Source organism: Ambystoma mexicanum, chromosome 5q (assembly GCF_040938575.1).
Source record: "Ambystoma mexicanum isolate Mex_15411 chromosome 5q, UKY_AmexF1_1, whole genome shotgun sequence".
In the NCBI taxonomy this organism is placed as follows: domain Eukaryota; kingdom Metazoa; phylum Chordata; class Amphibia; order Caudata; family Ambystomatidae; genus Ambystoma; species Ambystoma mexicanum.
Genome location: NC_090933.1, coordinates 1304641475 through 1304666103, shown reverse-complemented (window position 1 = coordinate 1304666103; position 24629 = coordinate 1304641475). Strand labels below are relative to the sequence as shown.

Here is a 24629-nt window from a genome sequence, read left to right as displayed (position 1 = left end):
AATGGTAAACGCCTCACACAAAGAGGCCTTCACATGGACTCTACGCTTCTATTCATCCGTTCCATCCATCTACATACTTCACCCGTTCCATCCACATACTTCACCCGTTCCATCCATACACTTCACCCGTTCTATACACCCACTTTCTCTGTTCCATCTACCTATTTCAAACGTTCCTTCCACATACTTCACCTGTTCTATTCACCCATTTTCTTCATTCCTTCCACACATTTCACCCGTTCCTTCCACATACTTCATCCGTTCAATCCATCTACATACTTCACCACTCGTTTCATCCATACACTTCACCCGTTCCATCCATACACTTTACCCGTTCCATCCATACACTTTCTCTGTTCCATCTACCTACTTCACCAGTTCCTTCCACATACTTCACTCTTCCATTCACCCACTTCCCCCGATCCATCCACATACTTCATCCTTTCAATCCACCTAGTTCAAACGTGCCACCCAGTTCATACGTGCCATCCAGTTCATCCGTGCCACTCGCATACTTCATCCGTTTCAACCCTATACTTCGTCCATTTCAGCCCTATACTTCACTTGCTCCATCCACTTCACCCGTTCCATTCAACATACTTGATCCGTTCCTTCCACCTACAACACCCATTCCTTCCACATACAACACCCGTTCCGACACATACATACAATACCCGTTCTGACACATACATACAACACCCGTTCCGACACATACATACAACACCCGTTCTGACACATACATACAATACCCGTTCTGACACATACTCTACACCCGCTCCACACTCTACATCCGTTCCATTCAACATACTTGACCCATTCCTTCCACCTACATCACCCGTTTCGTCACATACAACACCTGTTCGCTCCACACTCTACGCCCGCTACACGCTCTAGATCCACTACACGCTCCACACCTTACTTCCGCTCCACGCTCTCATCCGCTCCAAACCTTACTTCCGCTCCACGCTCTCATCCGCTCCACGCTCTCATCCGCTCCACCGACATTCATCTGCTCCACCCACTTCATCCATTCATCATGCCTTATCGGTTCAACTCATGTCACTTGTCGCACGCACTCAATCCGTCCAATGTTCTCCATCTGTCCCATGCACTACACCCGTTACATGCACTTGAATTGTCTATTCTATTAATTCCATTTGTACCATGCACTCTTACCTTCCATGCCATAGATCTGTTTCATGCACTCTACCAGTTCAGTGTACTCTGTGCACTCATCCGTATCATGTATTCATCTTTCCATCCTCTCCACTTTATTCTTATTGTACATTTTGTTCCTCTCGTCCATTACATTAATTTCATTCATTTCAGCATCTGTACTGCTTTCATACAATTTATTCTTTTTATCTTTACTGATTTGTTCCACTTTACTCATTCTATTCTGTTTGTCCTTTTTAGTTTACATTAGAGGTTATAAGTTTTCGATTTCTCGGTTGGAATCTTGATGTTGGATTGTTATTGTTATTTATGACCTAGTAGTTTGGGGTAGTTGAATTGCTGTTATCCACTTTATTCCTCTCGTCCACTTTGAGCTTCTTGTCCTCTTCATCCATTTCATTAATGTCAACCACTTTACTGCTCTCGTGCAACTAATTATTTTTATCCACTTCAATGCTATGATCCTTTTTACTCATTCCATTTTGTTTGTCCTTTTTAGTTTACCTTAGAGGTTATCTTTCGATTTCTTGCTCGGATCATGATGCTGGATTGTTATTTATGATCTAGCATTTTGGGCTAATGTCATTGAGTTGCTGTTATCCAGTTTGAGTGACGGATCGGTTTTAGGGGAAGAGCCATGAGTCGGATGTGGGGTGGGAGTGTGTTCCACAGAGTGGGGACCAAGGCTGAGAATGATGATCCACCTAACCTGACTGAGTTTGTTTTTGGTATGACTATGAGGCCAGCTGAGCTTGATCTTAGGATATGTGCCAGGTGATAGTGTTTTAGTTTGTCTTGAAGATATTGAGGTCCGGTTTTATGCAGTGCTCGGTGAGAAATGCATATGGTTTTGAAGGTCACCCTTCGGGCAACCGGAAGCCAGTGTAGAGTTAAGAGGGCTGGGGAGATGTAGTCTCTTGGACCAAGCGCTAATAGCAGTTTGGCTGCAGCGTTTTGAGCTCTTTGTAGTTTAGTCAGTTGGTATGTGTGCACTCCGAGGCAGAGGGGGTTAGCATAGTCCAGTCTTGATATAACAATTGATTGGACAGCCGAGAGTCTGTTGGGAAAGGAGAGGTATGGAAAAATGCACCTAAGAGCTTTAAGGTGGTAGTGGCAGGACTGGTTGACTTGGTGCAAGAGGCTTAGGTCAGAGTCTAGGGTGCATCCAAGGTTTTTCACTGAATTAGAGGGTGTCTGTGAGTTGGCCAGGGTAGTGGGTGTGGAAGAAGTTTGGTGTTGCCACATACCATGATTTCGGTTTTGGAGGGATTTAGCAAGAGTTGGTTTGTGGTCATCCAGAGATCTATGTCGAGGAGGCAGGAAGTGAGGTCAGGTTGGCAGTTGGGTTTTGAGTTCCAGAGTTTTAGAATGAGTTGAGTGTCATCGACATAGTTCTAGCACAGGATGTTGTGCAAGCAAATTATTTGTGGGAGGGTGGCCATGTAGAGGTTAAACAGGAGGGCCGATAGGCATGCTCCTTAAGGAACTCCAGTGTCGACTGGTCGGGCTTAGGAGGAATAGGTGTAGAGTATGGTTATTTGGTTCCTATTATTGAAGAAGGATGCTATCCATTTGAGAGCGGTTCCACACATTCCTAGGGAGTGGAGGCGGTCAAGGAGGACTGAGTGGTTGATTGTGTCGAAGGCGGCGGATAGGTCAAGAAGGATTAATGCGGCACACCCTGCAGAATCTGCCGTGTTTTTAAGGTCATCCCAGATTGAGGTTAGGGTGGTTTCGGTTCCGTGTCGGGCTCTGAAACCTGATTGAGCGGGGTCTAGGAGATTGTTGGCTTCGACAAAGGTATTTAGTTGGGAGTATGCAGTTCGGTCAAATGAGTTTGGCTAGGAATCTGGTGTTTGAGATGAGGCAGTAGTTTTTGGGCTCAAGAGGGTCGAGGGAAATTTTTTATTTTATAAGAGGTTTGGCATGAACCGTTTTGAATGTGTCGGGAAAAATTCCTGAGGAAAGGGAGTCGTTTATGATGGTTCTTGCGTGTTCTCCTGCGCAGGTAGATGCGAAAATTTCTTTGAGGGTTGTGGCTGGGCAAGGGTCCAGCGGAGAGCTGGATGATTTGCGGGCAGAGAGAAGTTTGAGAAATTGGTCGGTTGATAATGGACTGAAGGAGTCGAACGTTGGTTGGGAAGTGGTTGCAGGCGGTGGGTTGCCTGGTATGTGGGCATAAGAGAGCTAGTTTGTTGGTTAAAGCATTTGTTCTTTCGAGAGCTGTGGTGTAAAAGTGGAGAGAGAGCGAGTCGCACAGCGATTGTGAGGGGGTTGGAAGGGTGGTGATGCATGATGGTTTGGTGAATTCGGTGATTATTTTTTGAATTTCTTTGCTGGGGTCTTTACAGTTTAGGATTCGAGAGTTGTGATGGTCTTTTTTTGCTTTACGGATTTCAGCCTTGTACGGGCGAAGGTGCCGGCCCAATTTCGATGTGCTCAGGGGGGTTTTGTCTTTCCGCCATTTGCGTTCTAGGGATTTATGTAGTTGTTTAGTGGTCTTCAGTTCAGGTGTGAACCATCTAGGGAAAAGGCCACGGCGGGCTGATGGTTTGCAAGAGGGTGTGTGCCGCATTAGTGAGGTGTTGAGCCATGAGTTAAAGGCGTCGGTGGTTAGTTGTTCATTGAGTAGGCAGGTAGTGGGTGGAGACTGAAGGAGTGTGTCGGCTAGGGCAGGAAGGATTATTAGTTTCTTCCATCATTTGCGTAGATTCTGAGGTTCAGGTTAGGGGAGAGGGTTGGGTGAGCGAATGGCTAAAGAAACAATGAAGTGATCGGACCAGATGATAGGGGTAGGAGGGTTTAGATGCATCAGCTTGTGGGAGCTGAAGATGGCATCAAGTGTGTCTCCTTTATAGTGAGTCGGGCCGTTTATATGGGGTTGGAGGTTAATCGTGTCTAGGTCGTCAACCAGAGAGTGTGCCATAGGGTTGGTGAGAATGTCAAGCCATGTGTTGAATTCTCCTAGGAGGGTGAGGTTGGGCTGGTTTAGTTGGAGGGTGGCAATAGAGTCGCAGAGGTTGTTTGAGAATTGTCTATCATAGCCAGGGGTCTGTAGATTATTAAGAAGCTGTGGGGAGCTGTGGGAGAACAAAGGGGGGAGGGAGAGTTTTACGAGGAGTGATTCGCAGGAAGGAATCGATGGCTGGTTGTTGATGATTGAGGCGTAGAAGTGAGATTTGAAAGGCGATTGCTATTCCTTCTCCTATAGAGGGACGGTTTAGTGGGATGAGGGAGTAGTCGGGGGGGAAGGCTTCGTTGGCAATCGGGGCGAAGTTGTCAGAGAACCAGGTTTCCGTGATAAAGACCAGGTCCGGTTTGTCGGAGGTGAGGAGGTCAAAGATGCTGTGTCTGTTTTTTGATACAGATCGGGCATTAAAAAGGATGCAATTTACTTCGGTGCAGGAGGGTGGTGATGATCGAGATTGGGAGGATGAGGAGGTGGGTCTAGGAGTACTGAGCAATTGAGGGAGACCAAGTACGTTTTCTCTTCAGTGTTTTTGCCGTGGTTGGATTGAGAGAGAGGGTAGGGGTGTTGGAGGGGGCGGAGGGAAGCGGCTACTGTTCTTGCCAGGGCGAGGCGTGCAATTTTTAGGGCGGGGATGGAGTGGGCTCTGGGGTGGATGATGGTGGGAGTTGATGAAGGGAGTGGGGGGTGGATGGTAGCGGGGATGGGAGTGCTTGGGAGGTTAGGCTGGCCGTTGGTCGGGGGGGGCGGGTATGATGATAGTAGGCGGGTGGGAGGAGGCGTGGTCTTAGGATGGTTGGCTCGCCATCGTGCTCCTCTGGCTTGGTGTTTGGATAGGGGATGGGTAGGGGATGTGGTGGAGGTCAGGATGGGTTGGTGAAGGGGGGTATGGAAGATAGGGCGGGCGGGAAGGGAGGTGGTCATTTTCAGAGGTCTTTGGTGGGTTTGGAGGATTCATGCTTTTTGTTAGTTTGAGCTGTGTTATAGTTGGCGCTGGATGGTTTCGTTCACACCTTCCCACTACAACTATACCACCGGATGTTAGCTGTACACACTCACTATTTTTAGCTGTACTACCGCTGTACCACAGCGATATTTCACACTCTAAGTTCAACTATACCACCGGGTGAGATTATTCACCGTTTAAGTTTGACTAAACCAGAGGTGATATTATTCACATATTCTAAGTTAACCTATACCACAGGGTGATATTCTTCGCATTTTTAAATTCACCTATACCACACGGTGGTATCATTCACATTTCTAAGTTCAGCTATACCATAGGGTGAGATTAGTCACAGTTTTAGATTCAACTATACTATAGGGTGAAATTATTCACAGTTTCTAAATTCGACTATACCACAAGGTCGGATTATTCACAGTTTCTCAATTTACCTATACTACAGGGTGAGTCTATTCACAGTTTCTAACTTCAGCTATATCACAGGATTAATTCAACTATGCCACAGGGTGAGATTATTCTCAGTTTCTAGGTACAACTGTACCACAGGGTGGGATTATTCACTGCTTCTACATACAACTATATCACAGTTTCTATTTAGATTTTCAGAATGTCGCCTGACCACAGATATGCTAATAGGCCGACTTACTAAATGCAATTACACCGCGGATATATTAGGCAGACTTTCTAAGCGGAACTAAGCTGGCAATTATACCACAGAATGCTATTAGGGACACTTTCTAAGTGTAGGCTACACCACAGATATGCTATTAGGCGGACTTTCTAAATGCAGTTACACCAAGATATGTTATTAGGTGGACTTTCTAAATGCAATTACACCAAGATATGCTACTAGGCAGTCTTTCTAAATGCAAAATACAACATAGAGATGCTATAAGTCGGATTTTCTAAATGCAGTTCCACCAAGATATGTTTTTAGGTGGACTTTCTAAATGCAATTACACCAAGATATGCTATTAGGCGGACTTTCTAAATGCAATTACACCAGGATGTGCTATTAGGCGGACTTTTAGGAGCAACTACACCACAGATATGCTATTAGGTTGATTTTCCAAATGCAATTACACCAAGATATGCAATTAGGCGGACTTTCTATATGCAACTGCACCAATATATGCTATTAGGGGGACTTCAAGGAGCAACTACACTAGAAATCTGCTGTTAGGCAGACTTTTAAATGCAATTATATCAAGGAATGTTAATAGGTGGATTTTCTAAATGCAATTACACCATGATATGCTATTAGGCAGTCTTTCTAACTGCAAACTAGAACATAGATATGCTAATAGGCAGATTTTCTAAATGCAGTTACACCAAGATATGCTATTAGGCGGACTTTCTAAATGCAATTACACCAGTTGGGAGGTAGGGTAGCAAGGCGTGAAGTAATTGCTTCAGTCCCTGCACTTTCCCCACTTACTTATTGTTGGCATCTTGCTTCTCCTGCGGATACCTGCAGATACGATCTGGAGCCGTCACATTGGAGCCGTCCTTTGCCTTGGGGTCCTTAGCAGATGGGCTGCCGGGCAGAGGGCTGCCCTGGGAGGACTGGCAATGAATGTGGATACTCTTGTCAGGGCCAATCAGAGTGGGAGCGGGGGCGGTCCGGGCAGTGGGAGGGAGGGGAACCAGGAAGCAGGTGCGGGGAGGGAGCGAGGAGCGCGGCAAGGGGTTAAGGGGTCTGGTGGCCGGCAAAATTTAAGATTTTAGGTGAAAATGCAAGGAATTCAATAGAATGGCACAGGTCAATACTCACTGAGCAGCCACGATGGAAGCGTGGAACGGCAGAGCGATCTTCGGCTCAACTCCAGACATTGTAATAGAGTCAGACACAAGCCGTTCAGGTTGGGGAGCAAGATGCGGCTCCGTGGCCACGAGGGGGACGTGGTTCCCCCAGGAGCTAGAAATGCACATAAACGGCCTGGAGCTTCTAGCTGGCTCATTCGCAGTGCGATCTTTCACCAGAGGCAGAGTGAGTTGCTGCATCTTACTCACGATGGACAACATCTCTGCCGTCATATGCATCATCTGGGTGGCACCAGATCGAGGCCTCTGGCAGAGCTGGCCAAGGAGTTTTTGGCCCTTCTGCCTAGAACACCAGATATCCGTGACGGCGGAGTACCTCCCAGGACTCAGGAACGAGGTAGCAGACTGGTACTCAAGCCACGCGGTCGATTACAGCGACTGTAGACTGGCCAGGCAGGTCTTCACGCATCTCCAGCAAATATGGGGCCCCTTCTCCAAGGATCTCTTTGCGTCCCGCCTCAATTCTCAGCTCCCGGAATTCTACAGCTGGAGAGCGGATCCAGTCAGCCTCACTGAGGAGAGCTGCGCCCCGCAACTTCAAAGAGGTACTCCAACTCCTGGAGCACCTGGACTCACTGGTGCTTGTAACGCAGGCTTCATCCAGTTTCAGCACCTGTAGAGGAGATCTGAAATTTCATAGCTTTATTAGTAGAGCGTGGTCTGGCTTACAGGACATTCAATGCCTACCGTTCTGCGATCTCAGCTGGGCATGAACTGTTTGAGTGCTGCCCAGCAGGGGAATATCTACTTGTTTGCAGGCTACTCAAAAGGTATTCGCCCAAAATTAGCGCATGCTACAACAAGCTTTGGGACGTGAACACGGTACTTAACCTTTTTCTTTCCTGGCCTCGGAACGAGGAACTATCGCGCACAGCCCTTTCCGGCAAGCTGACTATCCTGCTTTGACTAGTTTCCTGCAGAAGATTCTCGGACGTCAGAGCTTCCCTACCTAGCAGGCAGTACGTTCTCCCCAGATGGAATAGTCTTCCACATTTCCAGGAGAACTGTCACTCACGAGTGATATCGTATCCAGCCTTTAGCGAGCAGCCCAAACTATGTCTAGTAAGGTGTCTTAAGGTCTACGAAGATGTGACTGCGCCTCTCAGGACCAATAGCACCAGGCAGCTTTTGATCGCACTCTGCAAGTCACATAAAGCAGTTTCCGCCCCTACCCTAGCTCGCTGGGTACGCTGGACTCTCGCGCAAGCTGGAACGAACACCAATTGCTTTGGCGCGCACTCAGTAAGAGGCGCCATGGCCTCCAAGGCCTTCCAGGTAGGATTTCGATTAGAGGACATTATGAAAATGGCCGACCAGGCAGGGGAGTCGGTTTTCAAGCAATTCTACTATCGTGGTAAGTTAGCTTTAAACTAGCTTAATATGAGCCTCCACTCTTGACATAGAATAAAGATTTTCCAGAATAACTTTTGAAAGTCTTAATTCTATTAAGGACACAGAGGCGAGCATTATCCTGCCCAATTCAAAGAAATTGAAAAAGCTTATGACGGTTGCTTTACTGTATAAAATGTACAGTTGTAAATTAACTGAACTAATTTCCTTCCCTCCCACACATCTAATAGGGTTATTACATACAGCAGGTAACCCTCTGATGTTCTCTCTTTTCCGATAGGGACGCCGGACAAGCCCTCTTGACCTGAACGATTCACTAGGTTAAGCACAGCTACAAAACTCCATCGCACACGCATCGGACATCTGGTTTCCATGGTTTGCAGCGTTGAAAGATGAAGTGTTTCTCGGCAAACTGCTATTTAGAGGAACTAACCATGCCTCATTGGCTTAGTCAAATGTTCTGTGACCAGTTATGGACTTTACCTGATCATTCTGAGAAACTGAGTTTTTTCTTCCCAGGACTTACCTCAATGGACTGTTTGTTTAATGTTTATTCAATGATTTCTGCACCCTTTTTCATGTCCTTACATAACACTAATATACTTTGGTGCATAAGTCTTGCTGCTTGAGCTTTCTCTATGGAATTTGAATAAAGAAAGTAGCATAATGCTCGCATCTGTGTCTTTAATAGAAAAGACTTTCTTAAAAGTTATTCTGGAAAATCTTTATTCTCGCCCGCTGTTTCAGCCACTTGATTGGCTGAGTGCCCTTCCCCGGGTGCGAATGTCTGGTGGTGGTGTTTGGTTTCCTTGCTTCACAAGATGTACATTCATAGGTAACTGTAAATGTCTGAATTCTATGATCTCAGGAGCCAGGCTATAAAGTTTGCGGTTTTGGATGGGTTACCTTGGAGTTGTAAGGTAGATTCCAGCAAGGAGGGAGAGTGATCGGTCGGCACAGACATGTTGAGTAGGTAGGAATACCAGCGCTGTCTTGTATCAATGAGTATCACTGTTGGGTACTCATGTGGAACAGTGGTGTTGGTTGGGAGGGGTGGCTAGCATAAGGAAATATCCAGAGACAAGCTTCACCATAGTGCATTGCCTAGGAACTCCTGATCTGGTTACCTGGTTACAAGGATTAGGCATTTTGTGCTTTCTGCTGTTGCAAAGAGTTCCACCGACAGGCGGACCAAAGTTGAAAAATTATGTCCGAGTGTACTGGTGCAGAGTTCCCACTCGTGCTCTTTTACGAGAAACCTGCTTAACTGTCCACAAGACAATTGTTGCCCTATAAAATGCTGCGCTTGAAAGTAAACGTTTCCTTGGATGCACCCATGCCAAATGCTTTACGCGAGCAAAGTGTGTGTTGCCCAGTTTGTTGAGATTAAACATGGCTGTAATATTGTATGTGTTGAGGATTGTTACGAAAAATTCTCTTTTTGCACCTTTCCCATCCCATGTGTTTTTGCTTATTTTTTAAACAGGTCCTTATTTTTGGAAGTCAATAAAGCTTCCACTTTACTTCCCTTGCTGTTTTGCTCATTTTTATGGGGAAACTAAGACCGTCAATACTGAGAGACTGTGCCTATTTTGGATAACAATTGCACACATCATGTTAGTGATGTTAAGTTAGGATCATTTCTAGCCTTTTAACGTTTTTACCTAATGACTTTTTGGTTACTTTGCCGATGTTCCTAAAAACAAGCTGGTGGCAGCTGTGTGATTTTACAGTGTTTGTGATATTTTTCTTGCGCATTTTTGCATGGACTGCAAATGGCTACTAAAGGTGACTAGCACCTACAAATGGGCATGCCACACGATTTTCACTTGTTCTTTGGCCATCTTGTCCTTTGGCCTTCTTTCTGCCTTCACAGGCCAGGAAATGCCACAAATGGTAACCCCTTGCCAGGTGAAAGCTGCCACTTTTGCTGCAAAGTAGGATATGTGTGTGTGAACCAGGAAGGAGGGCAGGCGTGGGAATTGTCCAGTCCCAGTCCAAATCCTCTGGCACTCTAAAGTCTGTTGATACACATGTGATGACCAGTGGCTGTGCAGGAATTCACAACTCTAGGCTGTTTGAATGTTGCCGATCCTTACCATTGCTGGGCATGTATCCCAGTCTGAATTTTGGATAAAACTAAGGCTCCTGCAGCTAGTCGACAGATAGCTGGAACCAAGACTTCTAAAAAGAGCAGCCCACTGTCAACCAGAGGACGCCGCTTGCTGCTAAACAGTATCGACTCCAGTGAGTAGCACAGTGAAGCACTGGTCCTCTACCTAATCTCAGAAGACCCTTGGTGGTGCGTTGACTCTTGGACCAGTGAGAACAACCAGTCCCAACACCTGCTTGCCGATTCTTGCCTTGGAACGTGTCCCTGGACCACTGTGCTTGCAACCATTGCCGTTCCGAGAAGAGCCGCCTTGGGACTTACAAGATCTTAAGCTTATGAAATAACTAGCCTGTCCTTGCATTTGGCAGTCATCTCACAACAAGGGAAGCTGTGCTGGGGCTGCTTCTGTGTTACCCACAGGAAGATCACCTGTCGCCGTCTGACTGTTGACCTCCGCTGGAACAATCTCTCCTGCCATCCTGTGAGGTGTCCTGAAGGGTCTGCATCTTTTATTCCTTTGGGGGTGGACTTCAAGAAGTTGCTTGGTACAGTCCGGTGAGAACCGCCACCAGCTCCTAACATGAACTGACATCTGCACCCGCAATCCCTGGGCTCTCCCTTTACCCGAATCATGGGCAGAATATTAGAGCCCCAGTGAATTCAGAAGACCTGCAGTGTCACAGGGAAGATGAGTCAGGGGGTATGTTAACATACCTGTTTCTGTACCCCCAGTCTCCTAACTCCCATAGCTTAACATTGGGTGAAGAGCCTTTACTGCTAACCTGCCTGGCCTTTGGTCGACGACCCTGGGTGAAGGATCCTTTCCTAGGACTTACCTTGGGAATAGGGTAGAGTGGGGTTCAATACCTAACTGAGTAAATGGTTACCTTAAAGAACTTAACCACAAGCAGAGCCTACTGCATCAGTTCGGAAATGCCATCCCTGAAGACATCATATTGGAACTTGTGGCTTTTTGGGCACAAGGCCCCATACATCTTAGGGGTGGACTTCATAAAACAGAGGAAACCGGGTTTTCTGATTATTCTATCGGAACTGTGACAGTTTTTCCTGCATTTAATCACTCCCCTGTTGAATACTAAGGCAATAAGCCGCACGCCGGCGGGTCGTTACTGCGTAAGGTAATGCCCCTGGGGCCCACAGTTAACGAATGCCCCAGGGGAATTACCTTACGTGGAATGGCCCGCTGAAGCGGGGCTTATTGCCATTAGTACACTGGCACGTTAGATAGGGGTGCTAATGGTGTTTTTCTTTGGTTGCGAGACACGTTGCATTACGCAGCCGAAAAAAAATGGCTGCAACAAACTGGAAAACTTAGTTTGTGCTCCCTTTCCGACCGCCACGGAAAGGGAGAAGGGACTACACGTACTCCCTTCTCCCTTTCCATGGCGGCCATTCAAGCAAATGGAAAAAAAGTATACAAAAAAATGGCTAAAATGTCCAAGGAGAAGGGACTACGTGTAGTCCCTTCTTCCTTTCCATGGTGGCCTGAAGAAAATAAAAAATAAAAAATTAAAAACAAAGACCGGCGTGAGGAACGCGCAACAACGTGTGTGGGCTTGCCGTGTGCTAAGGCTCGCAAACGCACCCATCGGTGCGTTTGTTACATTTATAATAACCAGCGCCGGGTACTAATGGTATTTAATGAATATGCAATCTGATTTCTAAGGGTGAATACCTATATATAAATATTCAGTGAAAAAACCATTGGTTAAGCGAGAGTTAAAGGTGATCAGATTTAATGAAACAAAACCCCTCAAATTCAACAACCGCATTTGGAGCAAGTCCACCTTAACTATGCACCACCCTATTGCACAGCATATGACCACAATGATGACACCACAGAGAACACCACCGATGAGATCAATAATTACATCAAATGTGACATTGCTGATTAAATAAGTAAACATTTTTGTTGACCTCTTAATACATGTGTGTCGGGGTCGCCTCGTAGAACGCACCAATAAATTACAAAAGTAGTCAAAAAAGGAGTGTACGCCGGGCCAAGTAGTAACAATTTTATTCATGGACTCAGACACAGCTGGGACCGCAAATTCAAACAGAATGCGGAACAGAACTGCATGAAAAGGCACTGTCAAAGAAACACCCCTAAATTAAGTTCTTTTATATAAACCTAATTCATCAGCATTTGTGATTGTGCGACACAAAATCATCTCCCCACACAAAATTGATTGGACCTCACATTCTGGACCCATATAGGAATACATACAGAGCGATTAATCATTGGGTCAATGAACCTTCCCACACTGCTCTCAATTACAGTGTTGACATGTCACAATCCACACCCAATTTTCACAGCACAAAATTATATGATTGAAACATTTGAGACTACCAGCAGAACTGTATTAATCTGTCCTGGTCCCCTCATCCTGACTCATGAGAACGGCTACCCACCACAACACCATCAGAGCCTTGAACAACTGGCATACTGCTGCATACATGTTGCATATTGGGAACATGCTAAGCCTTTCCTCAGGGAAATGTTCTACGGGGCAAAGTGAAACTGCAGTGGTTCTTGCCGGCTCCATTAGAAAATCTCATTTCATAAATGGTTTTGATTTATAAAAGGGTCACATATTAATTATTCGCTGGAGGAACCTGGGACTGCATACTGTGCACTAAGAAACCAGCTACCGCTGCCTTTTCCGCGAACAAAATGCTTTCACAAGTTTAAATCATTAGCAAGCTTTTAGGGCCTATTTACCATGTTTCACTCACCACTAAGTTCGATTATACTTACCTGTGCTTCACTATTTATGGATTAGTTTTATTAAGCATTTAATTTCAGTAGTATCAGAAAGAGCTCCCTCCCATTTGACAGTGCTAATCTCGCAGCTTATACGTGCGTTCCTTCATACCCCGGCTCAACTTGCATTTTATTACATATTTGATTTTACAAAACTTAAAAATAACAAGACATGGAACAATACACCGATACAGAATTATGATTATATGTGGAGCATTCATTTGTAGTACTTATCAACTTAAAAACTTTAAAATAATATGCAACTTAATACATATGGTTTGAATTTCATGTATTAGTAAACAATTACAATACTTCATTGCAGGGAAAGAACCAGATTCTGGTAAATCTATTTCAGGTATTTAAAACACAATACAAGTATATGTAGTAGTAAACAAAACAAGCATTGACTATGCCAAAAATGTGGACTTTTGTGTAGGCATGGGAAAGTCACTTGCCAGGCACAGCCATAGTGGTAATAACTCCCTATTGCTGGTAGCAGGTGCAAAATGGTACCGGGCATCCAATATGTCATTCCCCCCTATATGTACTTAATTGCAAAGGTGTCAGTGTATAGGTGTCGCAAGCAACACCCAATAGCCAAAACTAAAAAGAATAGAAGTAGAAACATGGTTAATAGTAAGTTTTGTGAAAATAGTAAATGTTCACATTTAATTTGATAAGTCTCTTTACTGTAATAACATTACATGAACACATTCTTTTCTAAATGACAAGTTTTTATAAACAAATAATCACATACAAAAGAAAGTACATGGCTGTGTGCATTGTGATAATAGATAATCAAAGAATTCAAAGTTTGGTTAATAGGCACACAAAAAAATCAGTTTCTTATGTTACACAATTGAATACTGCGCGTTAGATTTAAAGAAACAAGGGCAGAATACTGTGCAAGTATGAAATATGTACATATGTTATAACAGTTGTCCCATTTCAAAATATAATAAATCAAACCAGTGACAGCAATTATGTCATGTATGATGTAATTAGTGATGTCATCACTGTGGACATTTGCTGTGCAACAGGGGGCACATAGTTAAGGTGGACTAGCTCGAAATGAGATTGTAGAATTTCAGGGTTTTGTTGCATTAACTCTCTCCTAACCAACGTTTCTTCACTGAATTTCAAGGATTTTGTTTTAATATAGTTTCTTTGGGGCCCACTAGACATGGCCTTAAGCCATGGCCACTGTACATGTAGCACCGATAGGTTTCTTTGGGGCACACTAGACGCGACCGTTGGCAGGGTGACCCATTACCCCCTACCTAGTCGATGTTAACACTGCAGGTGCAAAATTACTTTTCCCTACTCCCCCCGACCCCCATTCCTGTGGGAATCCCCTGATAATGGCAACAAACTACACATACAGCTGTACTGAACTACCCATGTCCCCTGGATTCACCCAATAGCCCCCCCCAATATTTCTTGCGTGTGCCTCCTTGCTTGTTTAGGTAAAACACATCAGTGGTGCTGTCTGTGAGGACCTGCACTGATTGACCTATGAGATGTTGCTGAAAAGCCTGAAGTGCCTTGAGGCCTGCCAATAGTTAAAGAAAGTTGATATGTCTTTGGGCTGTAGCACGTGTCCACTGGCCATGGGCTGTGCAGTGGAGGAAGTGAGGGCCCCCCCCCACCCCATCCGGCGAGTGAGGCGTCTGTAGTTAGAATCGCTTGTGCTGGTGGAACGCGGAAGGGTTTTCCTTTTAGCATGCTGTCCCTGGACCACCAGCAAAGAGCCTGTACCAGGGTTAGCGAAACAACCCCTAGATCATCCTACTAAACGCTTGCCTGAGACCATTGTTTTGCGAACAATTCCTGCATTGGGCACATGCAGAGACCCGCGTGTGGAACCAAGTGAATGCCGGAGACCATCATCCCGAGAAAGCGCATTGCTTTGCGTAGTTATCTGGCGACCGACCTTGTAGTGAGGTACTTGCAACAGCATGTTTTGTACTCCCTCGTTTGAGGGGAATGCCACCTCCTCCTTTGTCTTTAGAATAGCCCCTAGAAATGGTTTTATTTGTCTCAGGACTAGGCTTGATTTCTTTTCGTTGATGGAGAAGCCCAGATTGAAAAGAAGGTAGGTCTATTGTCTTTTGAGTATTTTCTTCACAAATTTGAGGAGATACCCCGGTAATTAGCCAGTCGACCAGATAAGGTTATACTGGGATGGACTGTCTGCGCAGGTGTGCTGCCACTACTGCAAGTACCTTCTTGAATACTCTTGGTGCTGAGGCGATGCCGAAGGGGAGTGAGTACCTAGAACTGCATTGGGCACATGCAGAGACCCGCGTGTGGAACCAAGTGAATGCCGGAGACCATCATCCCGAGAAAGCGCATTGCTTTGCGTAGTTATCTGGCGACCGACCTTGTAGTGAGGTACTTGCAACAGCATGTTTTGTACTCCCTCGTTTGAGGGGAATGCCACCTCCTCCTTTGTCTTTAGAATAGCCCCTAGAAATGGTTTTATTTGTCTCAGGACTAGGCTTGATTTCTTTTCGTTGATGGAGAAGCCCAGATTGAAAAGAAGGTAGGTCTATTGTCTTTTGAGTATTTTCTTCACAAATTTGAGGAGATACCCCGGTAATTAGCCAGTCGACCAGATAAGGTTATACTGGGATGGACTGTCTGCGCAGGTGTGCTGCCACTACTGCAAGTACCTTCTTGAATACTCTTGGTGCTGAGGCGATGCCGAAGGGGAGTGAGTACCTAGAACTGGTAGTGAACTCCCGCCATGTTGAAACGCAGATATTATCTGTGCGCAAGGAGCATTGAAATATAGGATAGTATGCATCTTTCATATACAATGTTGCCATGTAGTCCCCCCGTTTTAGGAGTGGGATTACCTCTTGCAGCGTGTTCATGCGAAACCTTTGGGGTTTGACATATTTCTTCGCAGGGTGCAGATCTAGTACTGGGCGCATGGAAAAGTGTTTCTTTGGCACAAGGAAGTACGTTTAATAAATACCCTTGTTTACCTGGTTTGCTGCAACGATCTCTATGGTGTCTCACAGCAGTGCCTTTACTTCTTCCAACAGTATGGGTTTTTCTTCCGTATACATTTTCCTCTGTCTTGGTGGGCGGTAGGGTGGTTTTTGTAACAACTCGATACAATACCCGCCTGCCACAGTGGACAACACACACTTGTCCGAAGTTATCCCCTCCTTGCGTGGGTGAAGTGTGAAATTCGGCCTCCTACTGGAGTGCCATGAGAGGGAGCCTGAAGCGGTGCATCAATGTTTTGGAGGGGTGGAGCCTCTCCTAGGTGAGGTTCTGCCCCTTCCTCTGCTCATTTCCGAATAATACATTAGGCTCCAGCGGCATGTGTAGGAGGTTGCCTGGGTTTCCAACTTAAACCCTGGTAGACTGAGCCAGACGTGGCGCTTAATGAGCACACCCTCTGCTATGATTAGTCCTGCATTATCGGCTGCATCAAGGTTATTTTTCAGGATGCAGTTTGATATCTGCTTGCCTTCTGTAATAGTCTTTAACAGTTGAGCCTTTAGGGGTTCCGGGACGGCTTCAATTTAGCGTTGCAGGTCATCCCATTTGTGGCAGCCGTAACTAGCTAAAAGTGTAGTGTTGTTGGCGATTCAGGTGTGGTATGCCGCTGAGGAGGGGGCCATTCTCCCAAAAGTATACATCTTTTTACTTTCCTTGTCTGGCATGGCCTCGGCCGACACCAGGGGAGTGCCTGCCCTATTTCTGGTAATGGGGACCACCAATGAATTAGGTTTAATATACAGGTGAAAAGGGGGGGGGGGGGGTCAGTGGACACCTGTCTGAATAGTTTCTATTCTGGGGTTGACCGCCCTTGTGAGACTAGGCGCCAATAGGGATGGTTGGCTGCGTCTTTGTACAGACTGCAGGAGTTTAATAAGCAGACCTTTTGTTCCCTAGAATGTCCTCCACAAAGTCTGTCGACCTGTGCTTCCCGAGTGTCGATGTTAAAGTGTTGTGCAGCCTTTAGTAGCAGTTCATTGTATTGTAGTTGGTCATCAATGGGAGAATCTGCTACCGGCTGGTCCTGGTGGTCTGGTGACTGGATTACGTAAATATCATAAAATTGGTCTCGACTAGAACGGTTCCATTGAGACCTTGTGTCTTGTGACCATGAGGGGCCGTCATGTCCTGAGAGGGATCTTGGTAGGTTTAGGCCGGGGTATCTAGAGCAGAGGTGCTAGGCTGTGGCTCAAGATGAGTTTTTTGGCAAGGGGCTGCTGTGATGAGGCCCTGGCTGTGAGGCATTTCTAAGGGACGACAGTTGATACATCTATGACCCTTCCCTCAGGGGAGGAAAGGTGTGCGCATGTGAATCTAAGCAGATACAAGCATCAGAAATACGATTACGGTGAGTACTGTGTCCCTTCCGAGGCCTGTGGCATCTGCTTAGATCACATACGATGCATAGATTAGCAAGCAGTGTTAGGAGAAGGTGGTGGGTTGTGAGAAGGAGCGGAGGCAAACATGTTTTACAACTGCTTGTCCCACCTGTGTATCTGCTTTGGAATGGGTGTCAATGCAGTAGTGCCGAGTGAAAGTGTGTATTGAGCTCCATGTAGCTGCTTTGCAAATGCTGTCTAAGGGGAAATTTGCGATAAAAGCCAAGGTAGCTCCTGTGCTCCTTGTGGAGTGAGCTCTTGGTGTGAAAAGCAGTGTTTTGTTTGATGATGAATAGCACAGTTGTATGCATCGGACTATCCTTATGGAGATGGCATTCCTGGAAATGCGGTCTCCCTCTCTGCCTGGTGCTACGGAGACAAACAGCTGGTCTGTTTTGCTTAGCGGTCTGGTCTTGTTTACGTAGTAAAGGACCGCCCTCCTCACATCTGTGTGGAGTTTTATCTCAGCTGAGCTAGTTGGATTCTGAAAGAAGGCCGGTAGCTCAATGGATTGGTTCACGTGGAATTTGGAAATTAATTTAGGAGAGAACCTCGGATGAGTACGTAAAACCAATTTGTCTTTATGCATGACGATGCTTGCAATTCACCGACTCTTCTTATGGAAGTAATAGCCACCAAGAAAAACATTAAGATCCCAGCCTGGCGGTGGGTTTGAAATTGGAGGGTGGAGTCTCTTTACCCCCTCCATGAATACCTTAATGACTGGAATTTTCCAACATGATACCTTATTCTGAGCGGTGGTGTACGCTGATAAAGCCTCCACGCGGACCTTTATGGAGTTGAATACTAACCCAGAGTCTAAAAAGTGGAGCATATAATTTACAATGTCGGTTGGAGTACATTCTATGGGGTTTATTTGTTTAGACTGGCACCAAACACAAATCTCCTCCACTTTTTGAAATAACAGTGTCTGGTGTTTGGTTTTCGTGCCTCCTTAAGGATATCCATACAACGCTGTGGTAGATAAAGATGACCAAACTCTAGGAGCCATACTGCCAAGTTCATTGAGTGTGGTTGAGGGTGCACTGTTGATCCACTGTGTTGGGTCAATAGGTTATTCTGACACAGGAGTTTGAAGGGATCGCACGTCACCAGTTTGCGCAGATGTGGAAACCATGACTGTCTTGCCCACATGGGAGCAACTAGGATGAGCGTTATTTGTTGTCTGTGAATCTTGTTCACTATCCTGCTCATTAAGGGAGTCCGTGGCGAGAGGGGCATAAGCGTAAGCAAATGTCCCTGACCAGTTCATCCATAGGGCGTTCCGCTTGGGAGTCTGGTTGGGTGAACCTGGATGCGAAGTGTGGACATTGCTTGTTTTCTCCTGTAGCGAACAAGTCTAGCGTGGGATAACCCCACTGAGAGAAGATGTGGTCTACGACACTTGTCTAGTTGCCACTCGTGTTCCGCTGGTAGGGGATCTCTGCTCAGTCTGCTAAAGTGTTGAGTACACCTGGAACGTGTTGGGAGGATAGGGACATCCCCCGTTTGAGTTCCCATCTGCATATTTTCTGTGCCAGTTTGGACAGATTTGGAAAGTGTGTGTGCCTCCGTTTGTTCACATAGAACATTGCAGTGGTGCTGTCCGTCATTATTTGAACCGACTGGTTTGTCAGTTGTGCTTCGAATGCTTGAAGCGCTTTGAATACTGCTAGTAGTTCCAGCAGGTTGATGTGGTTCTCTGCTGTGACTTGACTCCACAAACCATGTGCTGTGTGGTGAAGGTAATGAGCCCCCCATCCGGAGAGTGATGAGTCTGTAATAACGATCGCTTGCGCTTCCGATCATGGAAGGGTTTTCCCTTTAACAGGTTCTCCTTTGTCCACCAGCGTAGGTTTTGAACTAGTGTTGGCGAAACGACCACTAGATCGTCCCACTGACCGCCTGCCTGAGACCACTGTTTCGCCAACCACTACTGCATGGGACACATGCGCAGACATGCGTGTGGGACCAGGTATTTGCACAACACCATCATGCCTAGTAAACGCATTGCTTTGCGTACGCTCATCTGGTGACCGGCTTGATAGCGAGATAATTGCCGAAGCAGGTTTTGAACTTTCTATGAATGGAAAGGCCAAGCCTGCTTGTGTGTCCAAGACAGCTCCAAGGAACTGTTTTGTTGTGTTTGGTACAAGACTTGACTTTTTCTTGTTTATTGAGAAGCCCATTCGGAAGAGAAGGTATGGTTCTTTGTGTGTTTTGTTTGCAAAGATGGGGTGATTCCCGTGATCACCAGTCGTCCAGGTAGGGGGTACACTGGATTGCCTCCCTCTGCCGGTGTGCTGCAACCACCGACAGTACCTTGGTGAATACCCTTGGAGCAGACGCTATTCCGAAGGGTAGCACCTTGAATTGGTAGTGCTGGTTTGCTATCTTGAAACGCAAGAGTTTTCTGTGTGCTTGGAACAGGGGGGTTGCTAGGTCTGGAAAAGACCCAGGGCTAAACTGATGTCGGAACTGTTGGGACTGGGGGCTAGCTAGTCTTTTGGCTGTAGCTCCGGAGATTCTATCCGGGGCTACAACCAAAAGATCAGGGGCTATAGCCCCCTTAGCGCCCCCCTAGCAACGCCCCTGGCTTGGAACATTGAAATATGAAAATAGGCATCTTTCATATCAAGTGTTGACATGTAATGTCCCTGCTTTAGCAAGGGGGTTACTTCTTGCAGTGTCGTCATAAGGAATTCAAGTTGCTTAACATAAGTGTTTGCAGAGCGTAAGTCTAACACTGGGCGCATAGATGGATCTTTTTTTGAATAAATACCCTTGTTTACCTCGTTGGACGGCACAATCTTCTATGGCGTCATTGAGAAGCAGCACGTTGACCTCTTTGAGAAGGACGAGCTGTTCTTCCCTTGTTGATTTTCCCTGGCGCGGAGGATGGTTTGATGGTCTTTGGACGAGCACCACACAATAACCTCCCGCTACTGTCGATAGCACCCACTTGTCCGTGGTTATTCCCTCCCATGCATGGGTGAAGTGTGAAATCCGTCCCCCTACTGGGGAGGCATGGAAGGGGACCTGTAGCGGGCCGTCATCGTTTGGGAGGTGTTCCCCCACCTCTAGATGTGGAGGACCTCCCCCGGCCGCGGGATCGGTGCTGGCCTCTCTGGTAACCCTGTGATGCTTGACCTTGGTTGTTACTTCCAGGAAGAATTTTGACCTTGCCTCTGGGAATTTTGCCCAAGAAAACGGCGAAAATGGTTCCTGCCTCTCTGGCCAGGTGGTTTATTAGTCAGTTGCCCAAGAGACTTGAGGGTGTCATATTCATCTTTGACGGACAGTAGGGCGTCCTCTACTGCTTTGCCGAATAATACTGTCTGTTCCATCGGCATGTTAAGTAACGTTGCCTGGGCCTCAAGCTTAAAGCCAGACTGGCATAGCCAAGCGTGGCGCGTGATTATGGTTCCTTAAGCGATAATTTGGCCCGCATTATCTGCGGAGTCGAGGTTATTTTTGAGAATGCAGCTGGATGTAGCTTTGCCATCAGCTGCTACCAGGGCTAGTTGAGACTTTAAATGTTTTGGGAGCAGAAGCTATTAGGGTAGTTCTTTCATCCCATTTATGGCAATTATAACTTGCCAAAAATCTAGAATTGTTTGCAATTCTAGCTAAAAAAGCTGCCGAAGTCGCTACCTTCCTTCCCATGGTATAGAGCTTCTTGCTCTCCTTGTTGGGGGGGAACCCCTGAAGAGGCTAGTGGTGTTCCTGCCCTTTTACGGGTAGTTGTGATTATGAGCGAATCCGGCTTAAGCTGGCCCGATATACAGCGGGTCAGACCGCGCTGGGCGGAAAGGTTTTTCGACCTGCAAGTTTACTGACAGTGTCTGGTTAGGTGTGTCCGAGGAAGGTTGAATCCTTCTTTGGACAGACTAATATTGGGATGAATTGAGTGGCAGCCTTTAGGTCTCCCAAAATGTCCTCCACAAAGTCTTTGTTCAGCTGGGTTTCCTGTGCCTGGATACCAAGTGTTCAGCCGCCTTGATTAACAGGTAATTATGGAGAGGCTGATTATCCACTGGCGAATCTGCCACTGGCGAGTCTTGATGAATTGGTGAGGCCAGGGTATACACCTCTGCCTCCTTTTCATCATCATCGTAATAATGATCAGATTGCGGATAGTCTTCATTATCACCTTCAGCGTCTGTATGGACGTCATACAGATCACCTAGTACTGGTTGGACTGGTAGTGAATCAGGACGAGCTCTTTTAGCTGGGGGCTGGGAGCTGAAAGCTGGAGGCTGAGAGCTGGAAGCCTCAGTAGTAGGAGGTGTAACCTGATAGGTTTGATAAGCCTGAGGTTTTTTTTCAAAGAAATTGGCCATGAAGGTCATCTTGTCATGACCCTCTTTATGTCTTCCGCAGTCCATTGGGCTGAACTGGGTATGACACCTGGGTACTGAGGGGTAGAGACTTGTTCTAAAGGATTAGGATGGCTCTGGGGTGTGGATTGGCCCTTGTTGTGTAAGGCATCAGCTAAAGAACCCTCCTCTTGTGGGACAGAGACTGTTTCCCTTGAGGGTATAGACTTGTCCTTATGAGATTTATCCGTATGATTAGGGGTCTTGGAGGAGTGTTTATTAATAATTAGGCTTTTTTTTTTATATTGGAGTGTTTAGCTTTTAGCAGGCTCTCAGGGATGTTTTTTGATCAGATGGGATAAACCAGTGTTTTTCGACCCTACTACCAATTTCGACGTATGAGGTCTATTTTCGTTAGCGGGACAGACATCTACCTCGTCTGCCGGCGTTCAGCCGATGATGTTTCGGTTTCTGGGGCCTGTCATGGGGCGATCGGGACCTCCAGTGCCCAGAGGACAGGGATTCTGTTGACCTCCCCCGTGACACTGTACTTGGGCGTTTGGTCAAGGACGTCGACTCATCACCCCGGGATGTGCGTTTAGTGGCTGGGGTAGTGGAAGTGCCTTTGCCGCCGGGTGTGCCCGTAAAAGAGCCGCCCCCCCTGCCTCCTGGGGTCGGGGGCCTGCATTTGGGAACTTGCCCCGTCGCCCTCGCCGTCCGAAAAGACAGCGATGCTGCCATCACTGGAATCTCCCTCCACGTCAATGGCGGCCTCGGCTTGCATTGAGTGATGGGCCCAGCGTTTGGTTCTTCGGTCTTTAAGAGTCTTCTTTTTGAAGAGCGTGCAGGCTCGACAATTCCCTTCATCGTGGCCGCGGTTCAAACACAAGTTGCACACTCTGTTTTTGTCGATCCACAGGAATTTTTTATTACACATGGGGCAGAATTTAAATGGTGTTCTATCCATGTTTGGGAAAGGCAGCCACGCGAGAATGGGAATGGGTGGGAAAATGCATTGTACAATGACTGCATCCCACTCTCCCTATTGTAAGGACCCAGGCCCGGTGCGGCCTTCCAAGGCCGAAAGGGTCCATTGAATCTTCAATTTGTTCGACGGTGCTGTCTTTTCCACCGCGTCGATGAATTGATCGAAATCGGAAGGAAAAGGACAGAAAGACTAAACTATTTTTAATTTGTCATAAGCAAATGGTGTTAGCCGAAATTGAACTCCACAATAAGCGTCTGCTCACGATGGTGGAAAAAAACAATCTGATGGACCTCGATACGTGAAGGACCATGGGTACAGTGGACGTTCCTAGGGATAATATTACTGGCACGTCCTGTTGACGTCCCTTTTCAAGTTTCGAAAAGAACTAACACTCTGCAGCTTCCACTAGATGTCGGCCTACGCATAGCATGTGATCTAAGCAGATTCTGCAAGCCTCAGAGATATATATGGGATACATTACTCACCGTAATCGTATTTCTGATGCTTGTATCTGCTTAGATTCACATGCTGTGCATAGGCCGACATCTAGTGGAAGCTGCGGAGTATTACAGTTTGTTTTTCGAAAGTCGAAAATGGGCGTCGACACAGGCGTGCCAGTAATACTATCCCTAGTGTGACGTCCACTGTACCCAAGATCCCTCACGCGTGTAGGATCCTCAGATTGTATTTTTTCTGACATGAGGAAGCATGAGGAGTAGCGTGAGTACAGATAATCCAAGCAGATAGACAGAAAGGTAAGACTACAAGCAATCATGCGCCTTCTCTCGGAGGGGAGGAAGGGTGGGTCGCATGTGAATCTAAGCAGATACAAGCATCAGAAATACGATTACGGTGAGTAATGTATCCCTTCTGAGGCTTGTGGAATCTGCTTAGATCACATGCTGTGCATAGATTAGCGAGCAGTACCAGAAGAAGGAGGTGGGATGTGAGAAGGGTCATGAGCAAACGGGTGTCTTAGAACCGCTTGTCCCACTTGTGTATCTGTCTTGGAATGAGTGTCAATGCAGTAATGCTGAGTAAAAGTGTGAATAGAGCTCCAAGTAGCCGCTTTGCAAATGGTGTCGAGGGGAACATTTGCAATGAAAGCCAGAGTGGCCCCAATGCCTCTAGTAGAGTGGGCCCTTGGCGTAAAAGGCAGAGTCTTTTCAGAAAGAGAGTAACACAGCTGTATACAGTTGATAATCCACTTCGAGATAGCGCCCTTAGAGACGCGATCCCCCTCTCTGCCTGTAGCTACGGAGACAAACAGTTGATCTGTTTTCCTTAGCGGTCTGGTTTTATTTACATAGTATAGGACCGCCCTACGCACATCTAGGGTGTGTAGTTTCACCTCAGCCGAGCTTTGCGGGTTCTGGAAGAAAGTCGGAAGCTCGATGGACTGGTTTACATGGAACTTGGATATGAATTTAGGTGAGAACCTAGGGTGTGTGCGTAAAACCAGTTTGTCCTTGTGGATAGTAAAGAAAGGATCCTGCACTGACAGAGCCTGAATTTCACTGACCCTTCTTAAGGAGGTAATGGCTACTAAGAAGGCCGTTTTATAAGTCAGGTGTTTGAGACTACTTTTAGGCATGGGTTCGAATGGGGGTCCCATGAGCTTAGCTAGCACCACGTTGAGGTCCCATCCTGGCGGTGGGTTCGAAATAGGAGGGTGAAGTCTCTTTACTCCTTCCATGAAGGCTTTAACCACTGGTACTTTCCACCACGAGACCTTGTTATGGGAT

At 46.5% G+C, this 24629-nt stretch overlaps 1 protein-coding gene across 3 annotated transcripts in view; it reads right to left on the bottom strand.

The window, feature by feature from the left end:
- Positions 1-24629, bottom strand: part of HSF1 (heat shock transcription factor 1) — a 1218386-nt gene that overhangs the window by 132862 nt on the left and 1060895 nt on the right. The window lies entirely within an intron of this gene.